General features: G+C 44.1%; 1 protein-coding gene across 22 annotated transcripts in view; it reads right to left on the bottom strand.

The window, feature by feature from the left end:
* Palm2akap2 (PALM2 and AKAP2 fusion) overlaps positions 1–11,099 on the bottom strand; it is a 461,068-nt gene that overhangs the window by 61,015 nt on the left and 388,954 nt on the right.

Below are 11,099 nucleotides of genomic sequence, written 5' to 3'. Positions count from 1 at the left end.
CAACAAGCATTCTGCAGCTCTAATTGGATGCTATGCCATAATACAGAGATGCCTGGGGGGCATAACTGCCATGAGTTCATGCTATGTGTTCTTTCCTAGTTTCATTAACCCAGTGGCTTTCTCCCAAGAGAATCTAAAAAAAGACAGAAGATACTTGGGTATTTTAGTGTCTAATTTATTAGTCCTCAAGACAAATTCTTCTAAAATCCAACCCATTGCCAGATATCCAGAGGCTGGCTGAATTTATACTCTGGAAGGTATTGTAGTCTGACTCCTTCTACCAGATTCCCTTATAAAATAGGGTGTGCTTTATTGGATGACACTGTATATAACCTAAGCGTCAACGATATTATGAATATGAGAGAATTTCTCAGTCCATAAAAGGCCTCAATATAGTCTCAGGTCACACAAGACAAATTTGAATTTCTATGGTACCCAGAGAGAGAGAGAGTTAACACTTTGAAGACTGCAAATCTATTACCCTCGCTGTCTACAGAACTACACAAATAAACTAAATTTAAGATCAAAACACATTAACCAGTTACACCTGTCTCCAGTGAGTCCGGCTGGAAGCACATTCCGACCAAGCAGAAGAGGGAGGTTTTGAAATTCGTTCCATTCCACATCTGTGAGCTTTGGCAGTTTGCTATCTTGACTCTGCCTTCTTGGAATTCCTAAGCTGGCTCTGCTCATCCCAAATATTTGGGTCTAAGAGTTTCCAAGCCATTGGAGCTGATAAACTAAGGGCTTATACCAGCTATTAGAACCCTCTCTCAGGACTCGATAAGGCGGGGCCTCCAAGGGGTGAAAGATCATTAAGTTACCTGAATGCTTACCCACAATGCAGCTACAAGAGCTGTACTTAGGGACCATTACATGCCCTAGGGGAAGTCTGAAAATACCAAGCCCAGGATAGTTTCAACTCAAATCTTAGTATGTTTGGTGGTAAATACCCAAAACCCCAACAACAACAAAAACTAGACAGATTGTAATTTGAGATTGGACTGAACTCAAAATATAATGATTTGCTCTTAAAACAAAAGCAGAGCTGTTAAGTTTCCTAGGCTGCATTTGGATTTTTAGATAAGGAAGAGCTGAAATGTGTGGCCAATGACAAACGATAATAACATGGGGAAGATTCTGGGAGGAACTCAGTAGGCTCTTCTGCCTTGGGGCACTCAAACTTCACTTGTTCCAGGGGTCAAAGCTGGCTGCTCTGGTTGGAGTTTAGTCCTGGTGTAATGATGGTGGTGACTGATGAGGCCCTTAAGAAGTTGTGATTAGGTCCTGAGAGTTCTATGTCTCATCAAAGAAGCAGGCAGCACTGTTGTAAAAAGCCAGCTTCCCCTTCCATACTCACTAAGAGATTGGTACCACCCTTCACGGAGAAGCAGGGAGGCCTTCAGTGGATGCTCATGGTCACGGTCTCAGCCTTAGGAACCATCAGGAACAGGAATCTAAATTAAATCTACTTCAATTGCCCTGAGTCCTGAAGTACCCACATTGCCTCGGGCCTTTAAGAGATAAGAGGCAAAGACTTCCAGGCAGCAATTTCTCACACCCCTAAGACTACTTACTGACGGAGAGCTGAGACTGCGGCAAGGGTCTCTGCCACTGTCTGAACAGAACAGTAGCAATGGAGGTCTACCACACCCACCCACCCAGCCCTTTTAAACTTTAGTGAGGGTTAAGGTCCAATTTCTAGCCAGCCATTGGTAAATCAGATGTACAAAATCCAAGATTGAGTCTGGGGTGAGAGTTCAGTTAATGTCTGTGAGCGTGCAAACCTGAGTTTGATCCCCAGAAAATAAAATAAAACAAACACAGAAGCAGCTGGGCTTGGTGGTAAGTAATTGACTGTAATTCAGTTCTAGACAGGCTGAGACAGACAGACAGGATTTGCTGGCCAGCCATTGTCATCTCCGGGCCAGTGAGGGACTCTGTCCAAAATAAAACATGAAGACAATGTGACAATGCTAAGATTATCCTTTGTGTCCTTTGGCCTACACACACACACACACACACACACACACACTCATACACTCGCACACATACACACACACACACACACACACACATGCACGCACACACACATATACAAGTCCTGAGGTTGTTTGCTAAATAAAACCTATTACTCAGTTCTCAATATCTTTTTAAAAAATTATTTTATTATAGCTGGGCAGTGGATGGTAGAGCACACCTTTACTCCCAGTATGTGGGAGGCAGAGACAGGTAGATCTCTGAGCCATACAGCCTGGTCTACAGTTGGAGTTCCAGGGAAACCCTGTCTCTTACAATGGGGGAAAAATTATTTTATTTATATGTGTGGGTGTTTTGCCTGTAAAAATGTCTGGGTATCACATGCATAACTATGCCAACGGAAACCTGCAGAGGGAATTAGATCCCTGGGATTGGAGGATACATGGTTATGAGCATGTAAGTACCACCATGTAGGTGCTAAGAATCAAACCGACGTCCTCTAGACATCTCCTCAGCCCCATCTCAGCATCTTTCCAAATGAAGTTCATACAGCATAGGTATATGTATATTATGTATATGCATACATATATGTATATATGGCTGGGTATAGCTTAGTGCTACAGTGTTTGCCTAACACGCACATGGCTCTAGATCTGACCACTAGCACCACTGTATACACATACAAATGTTCTCGATGAACTCTGTGTGTATATACATATACACATATACACATATAAATGTTCTAGATGTACTCTGTATGTATATACATATACACATATACACATAAATGTTCTAGATGTACTTTGTATGTATATACATATACATATACACATATATACATACATATACATACACACACACACAGACACACACAGACACACACACACACACACACACACACACACACACACACGGGATTTAAATTGCTCTCTCAGACCATCCCATTATTCCTTCTCTCGCTCACCTCCAACCTTCTGCTTTTAGAACTCATGGAAGAGAAGGGAAGAGAGGAAATCAAAAGGTATTTGCAAATGGCTTTGTTCCTGTGCGAGTTTTAAGTCCTCTCCATCACCGTACCTCTCTGTCACCGTAGTGCAAAATTACTGATTGCTGTCTGCCAGGTCAAATCAGTGTGACAGCATACCAGCCTTAGATGGGAAGCCCTGAGTTCTGTCCTATTTCACCATTTCTCATTTTTCAGATCTTATTTTTCTGGGAGTTTCTGAACCCACTGATGCAAAGCAAATGAGATTACATTATAACTTGCGCTCCCACTCCAGCCCCCAGGGACAGAGTTGTTCCTTAAACACTGGTGATGTAATGCCAGCCGGCTGCCAGGAGAAGTCCTGGTGTGCTATGTGGACTCCGGTGGAAGGAAGACCTGCCCAGGCTCATCTTAGGGAGAAGGCTGCTAGTAAGTATCACCTTACTGTTTCTTCCCTGGGAGCCCAGGATCCTCAGGAAATCATCCATTCATAGATGCCTGCATATTTGAGTACTTTTTTCCCCCATTTTCACTAGCTCAAGGGAAGTAGCTCTTCCCTTCTAAGTACTCGATGTCAGTGAAAGGAAATCTCAGAACAAAACCAGAGACTCATGAGAACAGGAGCTAAGACAAACTACAGCTCCAATATGGTGGATCTAATGGAAGAAAATCAGCCTTGTGTTCCTACACTAATGCACCCACGATGTTCAGACTTAGCCAGTGTGAAGGGAATAAGCATGGCCCCCATTCACTCATGTGTTTGATGCATGGCCTCTAGGGAGTGGCACTATTAGGAGATGTGGACTTGGAGCAGGTATGGCTTTGCTGGAGGAAGTGCGTCACTGTGGGGTGGGCTTTGAGGTCTCCTATGTTCAAGTTAGGCCCGATGTGGGATACAGTTCCCTTCTGTTGCCTACAGATCAAGATGTTGAACTCTCTGCACCTTCTCCAGAACCATGTCTGCCTAGACACTCCCATGCTACCTACCATGACAATAGTGGACTGAACCTCTGAAACTGTAAGCCAGCCCCGCAACTAGACATTTCCCTCACTAAGAGTTGTCATAGTCATGGTGTCTCTTCATAGCAATGAAACTCTAAGGCATCAGACATTCAAGCCAGAACAGGATTCTTCTTTACCATGTGAACAAAACTAGATGCTAATCTTTGGTGGTGGAGACAGGTAAGTGATTTTTAAACTTCTCTGGATTTGCAGTAGGAAGTTATGATTTTTAACCATCAAAAATTGGGGAGATGATGGGCTAGAGCAAAGAGTCAGTGGTTAAGGAGACTGGCTGCTCTTTCCGAGGCCCTGGTTCCATACCCATCACCCACATGGTAGCTCACAACTGCCTCTAGGGGATCTGATGCCCTCCCCTAGAACCCAGGAATGAACCTCTGGAAGTTCCTGTGACCTCCACGTTTGTGGTGTAGCACTCGCCCCACTTCTCCTGAATAAATAAATAAGTGGGGAAATAAAACCTGGAAAATTAAAAAATACTTTTATAATATAGCAATATGATTTACATATTAAAAAACATCATAGTAGAAGGATTTGGTACAGGTTTAGAAGCGGGGAGAAGGAAATTAATTTAGGTTAGGATGTAGATTTTTTAATTTTTTTAAATTTATTATTATTTTTTATAATATTTATTTTATTTATGTGAGTACACTGTAGTTGTCTTCAGACACACCAGAAGAGGGCATCAGATCTCATTACAGATGGTTGTGAGCCACCATGTGGTTGCTGGGAATTGGACTCAGGACCCCTGGAAGAGCTCAGTGCTCTTAACCACTGAGACATTTCACCAGCCCTAGATTTTTTTTTAAACAACAAAATATTTATATAAAAAACATCTTATTCATAGCTGGGCATGGTGGGGCACACTTTTAAACCCAGCACTTAGGAAGCAGAGGCAGGCAGTTCTCTAAGTTGGAGGCCAGCCTGGTCTCTAGAGTGAGTTCCAGGATAGTCAGTGGTCAGGGCTTCAGAAAAACTCCATCTTGATGAATCCAGAACAAAAGCCTTTTGTTGTTGTTGTTGTTGTTGTTGTTGTTGTTGTTGTTGTTGTTGTATCACATGTGTGCACACATGTGTGTGCACAGGCATGCATGTCATGGAGTTAGAGGGCAATTTTTGTGGTGTTGGTTCTCGCCTCCCACCTTTCTGTGGGTTTCAGGGATTGAGCTCTGGTCTACAGGCTTGAGGAGCAAGCACTTTTTTACCTGCTGAGCCATTTAACCTGCTCAGTTAATGTCCTTCTTCTAACAACATCAGGAGCTATAGTGTACGTGACATAAAATTCACCTCTGAAGTAACACATTGGTCTTTAGCAGATTCAAAGAACTGCACAGTTGTTTCGACTGCTCAATTTTTATTCAGTGAATGAATGATTCAAAAGTTTAAATGGGACCCGGCTTTGTGTGTCAGACTTTTTTAAAAGGGTTAATTTTTTCTTAAAGAAATTAATCCAAACCTCCAAACCACAACCACCACCAATCCAGTAATCTCATCTTATTTCACAGAACAGGCAACCCAAGGTCTGGGACCAAGCTGCTGCCGACAGAGCCAGCATTCTTAACCAGTCTGAAAATCCTCGGGTTCTATTAAAAGAGGCTGACACAGTGACGCTCCTTCTTTATTACATCATTCCTGCTTCCTGTTTGTGCTTAGAATGAAGCTGCCATCCTGAGCCTGAAGTCTTTTCTCCAGAAAGTAGGAAGGTACACCCTTAAGGGTGGGAACGCATATGACTTACTTTGGTCCCCAGGAGCTGACACGCAGAATCCCATAGATGACTGTTTCAAAAACAAACGAAAACCACTCCTGCTATGCACTGTCCATGGACCAGACAGCATCTATCACCATCAAGAGAGAGCCAGGTTATTGAACAGAACACAGAGTTAAGTCCTACCAGCAGAACCAGAGGCATCATGGCCAGAAAGGTGACTCTGAGGTTGCTTTTCCCACAAGCATTCACTCTTCACATGGGCCAGTGAATATCTGACAGATGACTGAAAACAGTGAAGTTTGGCAACCCTGCCTTCACACTGCCTCTGCCCTCCTCTGCACAGATTCCTGCTTAACTCTACACACAGACACGTTAACCATTTAAGGGGTGTCTGTGGAAAAACTGTCAATAAAAAGTGAATTAATCTACCTCGCCTCTCTTCAAAGCTAAGGACGCTATGGGTAAGGAATTTGAACCAAGGCTGCTCTCCAAATTGAAGCAACAAACCCACAAAGGGAATCAAGGTTGGTATGATTATCTCCTGACAGGGACCAGACTGCCCCCTTCTGGCAATAATGATTTTCCTAGAGTACAGAGTCTTAAACTGTGAGTCACAACTCCATCTGGGGCACAGAACTACATGTGGAAGGTCATGAAGAATTTAGTAAGAAGTCCATGACTTCTGAAGGTGCGGTGACCAAATAGTAATTCTACTTCTAAAGGGGAATGCATCCGGGTGTCCCTGGCAGTGCACGCCCTTGCTGTGCAACGTGACTTCGCTGTGACCTTGGTTCTGAGCGCAGGGCACCAGCAACTCTGAATGACGTCGCACCGTGTAGCGCAAACACCTGAAATACCTCAGCATAGATTAGGGACGTGCATGTTAGGAGTTGCACTGTTTTACTGCCTGTACTTATGGAATTTTCTGCTCTTATGAAAACATGGTGTTTTAATTACTGAAAACGGAATCTGAGTGTTATCCCTTTGTCTTCCCTTAACTGGGAAGTATCTGGTTGTATTGTGTTAGAATGATTTTAATGGCCTGCTCTACATATATATATATATATATATATATATATATATATATATATATATATATATATATATATATACATACATATATATATTCCAGCCACACTGACACTGAAGTAACAGGAATTGAACAGGAACTTCCCACATACTAGTCAAGTGCTCTATAACTCAGCTGCTTCCTCACCAGACTCTCTGCTCTCTGCTCTTAAAAATTGCTATCTGAGCTGGCCATGGCTCTAGCACTTGGAATGTGGAGGAATGATCAGGGTTACTCTGGATTACGTAACAGGTTCAAGGTCAGCGTGGCCTACATAGGACCCAACCTCATTTTAAGAAAAACTACTTAAAATGTATTAATTGATCAAGGGCTGGAGAGAAGGCTCGGGGGTTAAGAGCACTGACTGCTCTGCCCGAGGTCCTGAGTTCAATTCCCAGCAACCACATGGTGGCTCGCAACCATCTGCAATGGGATCTGATGGCCTCTTCTGGTGTGTCTGAAGACAGCGACAGTGTACTTATATACATGAAAGAAATAATTCTTTAAGAAAAAAATTAATTGATCAAGATAAATAAAGAGAGAACACCCTGTAGCACAGAATTGTACAGCTCATTGCTGGCTGACTGGAAAGCCAAGTGCACAGACAGGCACATGCTGACGGCAGGGGAGGCTCACTGTTTCAGACACATGATTGAACACTGACGTCTTCTCAAGTATACAGGGGGAGGTGAAGACTAGGAGATGGGCCCCTTCAACAGTGCGTTTGCTCCCTCTCTGCTATGGCTTCCATATAAACAATCCTCCCAAAGGCTTTTGTGATGTTGTAGGATTGGTCCTGTGATGGTCCATCTTCACTCAACCTGACCACATTTGGAGTCTCCTAGGGAGACATGGCTCTGGGCTTATGTTATCAGGAGGGAAGAGCCATGGGGAATGTCCGTGGTCCCTCTCCAGAACTAGGATCCCAGACTCAATATAAAGGAGGAAAAAAACAAAGAACACAGCAGCATTTATATCTACCTACTTCCTGACCACAGATACAATGTAACTAAGTCACAGCCTCCTGCTCCCGCCATGCCTCACTGCCTTCATGAATTGTATTCCTTAAACGTGGCTTGCAATAAAGCCACCTTCCCTTAAATTGTTTCTCTCCGGTATTTTGTTTCACAGAAGAGAGAAAAGTAAATAACACAGTGCCTGATACAAGCAGCCTCCAGAGATGAGGTCTCAGGGAGGGGATTGTATGATGAGGGTTCTGCCTTCATCGGGGGATCAGCCCATCACTGACAGGTTTGGGTTTGAATGAACTGTTGCGAGGTTGACCCAACGAGGTAAGTTAATGGAGGAAGGACCTGGAACATGCTCTGGCAGTCATGAAGTGAAAAAGTTTGCTCCACCCCACACTCCTGCTGCCATGATGTTCAGCCTTAGCACAGACCCACAGCAATAGAACAAGTCTGACCACAGTCTGAAACCATCAGCCAAAACGTATCTTTCCCCTCTTTAAGTCACAGTAATGAAATTGACTAGCATACAGTTCATCAACATAGGCCAAGAAGCGGTCTCCACAGGGTGACTGGTCTTCAGTGCGTCCATAACCTCTGAGAACTGGCGGCATTACTTTCTCCACTGCAAAGGCCGAACATTGTACAATGACCTAGAAAGAAATAAAATTTCCCGGTGCCCCAAAATAGGGTAAGGTGGGGGTGGGGCTGGCCATTCGTTTTCAGGCTTAAAAGAAGGTTGTCTTCCCACTTTCTTTGTGTAACTCCTGGAGAACAAAAGGACAATTTTCATGCTTGACAGCAGCCCAGATGGGGTCTTCTTTCAGAGCTTTGGGCCTATAGGAAATCTCTCAGGATTACAAGGAAACCCAGATACACGCTTGGGTGGCTGAAGGGAGGGCCAGCCCATCTCTGTTTCAAGACCTGTCACTAGTGAAAAGGCAAGTAGATGAAGTTCAAAACGAGCCAGTCCTCAGAGCATCCAGCACGGAGCTCACAGCTAGGAAGATTCTGTAAAGCAAGGCAGCCAGTGTCTTCTTGGGCTGAAATACTCAACGAAGAGTCCCATCCTGGGTCACGTTATTAAGAATGATCTCACAGCATCCCTTATGACATGGGGATTTTCTTTCAGTCAAAAGAAAGCCATGGTCTTATACTGACATTTAGCACAATATGAAAACAGACCAGTAGCCAGATGAGGGTTCACGATTTCTGTCTCAAATTATCTACTCTCTGGTTTTGCTCCCACCCTTACTCCCTTCTCTCTTTCTCATTTTACAAACCAGATAAATGCTCACACACCAGGAGGGGAACCATAATGGTTAGCAGTGAGAATAAATATTCACACAAGCCAGTGGAAGATATCTAAGGGATGCGGCCACACCAGCAGCATCAGCATACAAAATGCAAAATGACATCCTAACGTAGGTGTAAACTGTGATGAGTGAGAGCAAGAGCTACACAAATACTTTTCTGCCTGTGTTCACAGGGAAACGCTTCACAACAGCTAAAAAGCTAATGCAAAACCACATCCATCGACTGGTGCCTAGGAAATTAAATGTTGTCCATAATCGAATATTATGGAATCGAATTTGATTATAAAGGGAACAAAATCCTGACACATACTACAACTCAAATGAATCTTAAAATCAATATGTACGAAAAGAACAAATATTTCTTATTTGTTTCCTTTTTTAGTTTCCCACCCCTTTTCTCTCCTTCTCTGTGTGCAGTATATGTGAAGGCCAGAAGTTGACATAGATCATCTCCCTTGGTCATTCTCCATCTACTTCAAGGTCTGTCACCAAACCTCAGCCCTTTGGCTAGACCTACTGGCAGGCAAACTGCTTCGCCCTACTTTTCCGTGGGTTCTGGGGACTCGAACTTGGGTCTTCATGCCTTCCTAGCAAGTATTTTACCAAGTGAGTCATCTCCTCTCAATGCCAGGTCCCCTCGTCATAGATAAGCACAGACTGGCTTTCCTTGTGTCATACGGGTCTAACGCAGGAAGTTCAGTCACTTGATTTCTGTTCTCTAAGATATTGGTTCTCTACATCTGGTGTTTGCCATTTGTAGCTGTACCTCGGGTACCCACAAGCCTCTATTTCCCTGTGAACTATTCTTTGAAACACCCTCTACCTCTGTCCGCAGCCATGAAGGTTCACACCCCTTCATCTCTAGGAGGGAGTGTGCGACTCAACCCTGGCTAATGAAAATATGCATCTTCCTCCCCCCTCCCCCCAAGTCCCACCCATCCAGGAAGAGAGGTGCAGCAGAACCAAGCAGAACTCTGAGACGTAGACTGTAAGCAGTGGAGAAAATAGGCAAAGAGCCTGGGCTGAAGTAGGTCACCTTGATGCTACAAGCAGAGGAGAATGCAAGAGACCAACAAAGGCTGCATACAGAGAAAGGAGAGAAGCGATGCCATGGGAACCCCCGGAGCTCACAGCTCCTGAAGTCAGCTGCTGTGCCTGGAAGTACTGTGAGCCATTAGCCCACACACACACACCCTCAAAAGAGGGTCTCATGTACCCCACCGACCGGAAACTCTCCACAGCTGAAGCTAGCTAGGCCAGATAGATACTCCTGTCTCTTCAGTTCAGGGCTCAGAAGCTTGTGCCACTAACACATGCACAAATGTCCCTTCATAAACGAGTGTGAGTGCCAAGCCCACAATCCTTGCTTCTAAGAGCATTTCCGTGCTTTTACAATCACACAGACCTTAAGTTAAAAGTCCACATGTAAGCTTTGAGGAAAAATTATTCAACGTTTTCTTCAGATTTTTCAAAGCATATTTATACCCATGAATCAAGACAGAAACAGTCATGCCATTTCCCCATTTATACGGTTCACTAAGGAGGGTTTCAACAAATCAGACCTTGCTTCCAACATGTCACTGAGGCCTGCATGGGGAGTGTTAAACCCAGTTGTGCTTTTCCTTATAAAATGGTTTGGCTCCATCTTCAGATTAGCACCAAAGACAGCCAAGGGAAATTATATTTTGGTGCAGGCAAAAATCAACCCAAATTAAGTCTGTATGAAAATGCCAGGAAACCTGTTACTCTGCATGCTGATGTAAGAAAACAAAAAAGGGGGTGAGGTGGGTGGCCTGGGTGGGGTGGGTGGCCTGGGTGGGGTGGGTGGCCTGGGGTGGGTGGCCTGGGGTGGGTGGCACAGCACTCCTGAGGCAAAGGCAGGCAGATCTCTGTGAATTCAAGGGGAGCCTGGTCTACATAGTAGGTTTGGGGACACTCAGGGCTACACAGTCAGACTTTGTTTAAAAACAACAAACAACAAAAGCAGGGCTCGGGAGATATTCAGCGGGTAAGAACATTTGCCATGCATGAAACAGAGCCTAAGTTTAAAGAC

The sequence above is a fragment of the Rattus norvegicus genome, chromosome 5 (genome assembly GCF_021556685.1).
Source record: "Rattus norvegicus strain SHRSP/BbbUtx chromosome 5, alternate assembly SHRSP_T2T, whole genome shotgun sequence".
Lineage (NCBI taxonomy): Eukaryota > Metazoa > Chordata > Mammalia > Rodentia > Muridae > Rattus > Rattus norvegicus.
The sequence above is the reverse complement of the archived record's forward strand: the minus strand, read 5'-3'. Positions and strand labels throughout refer to the sequence as shown.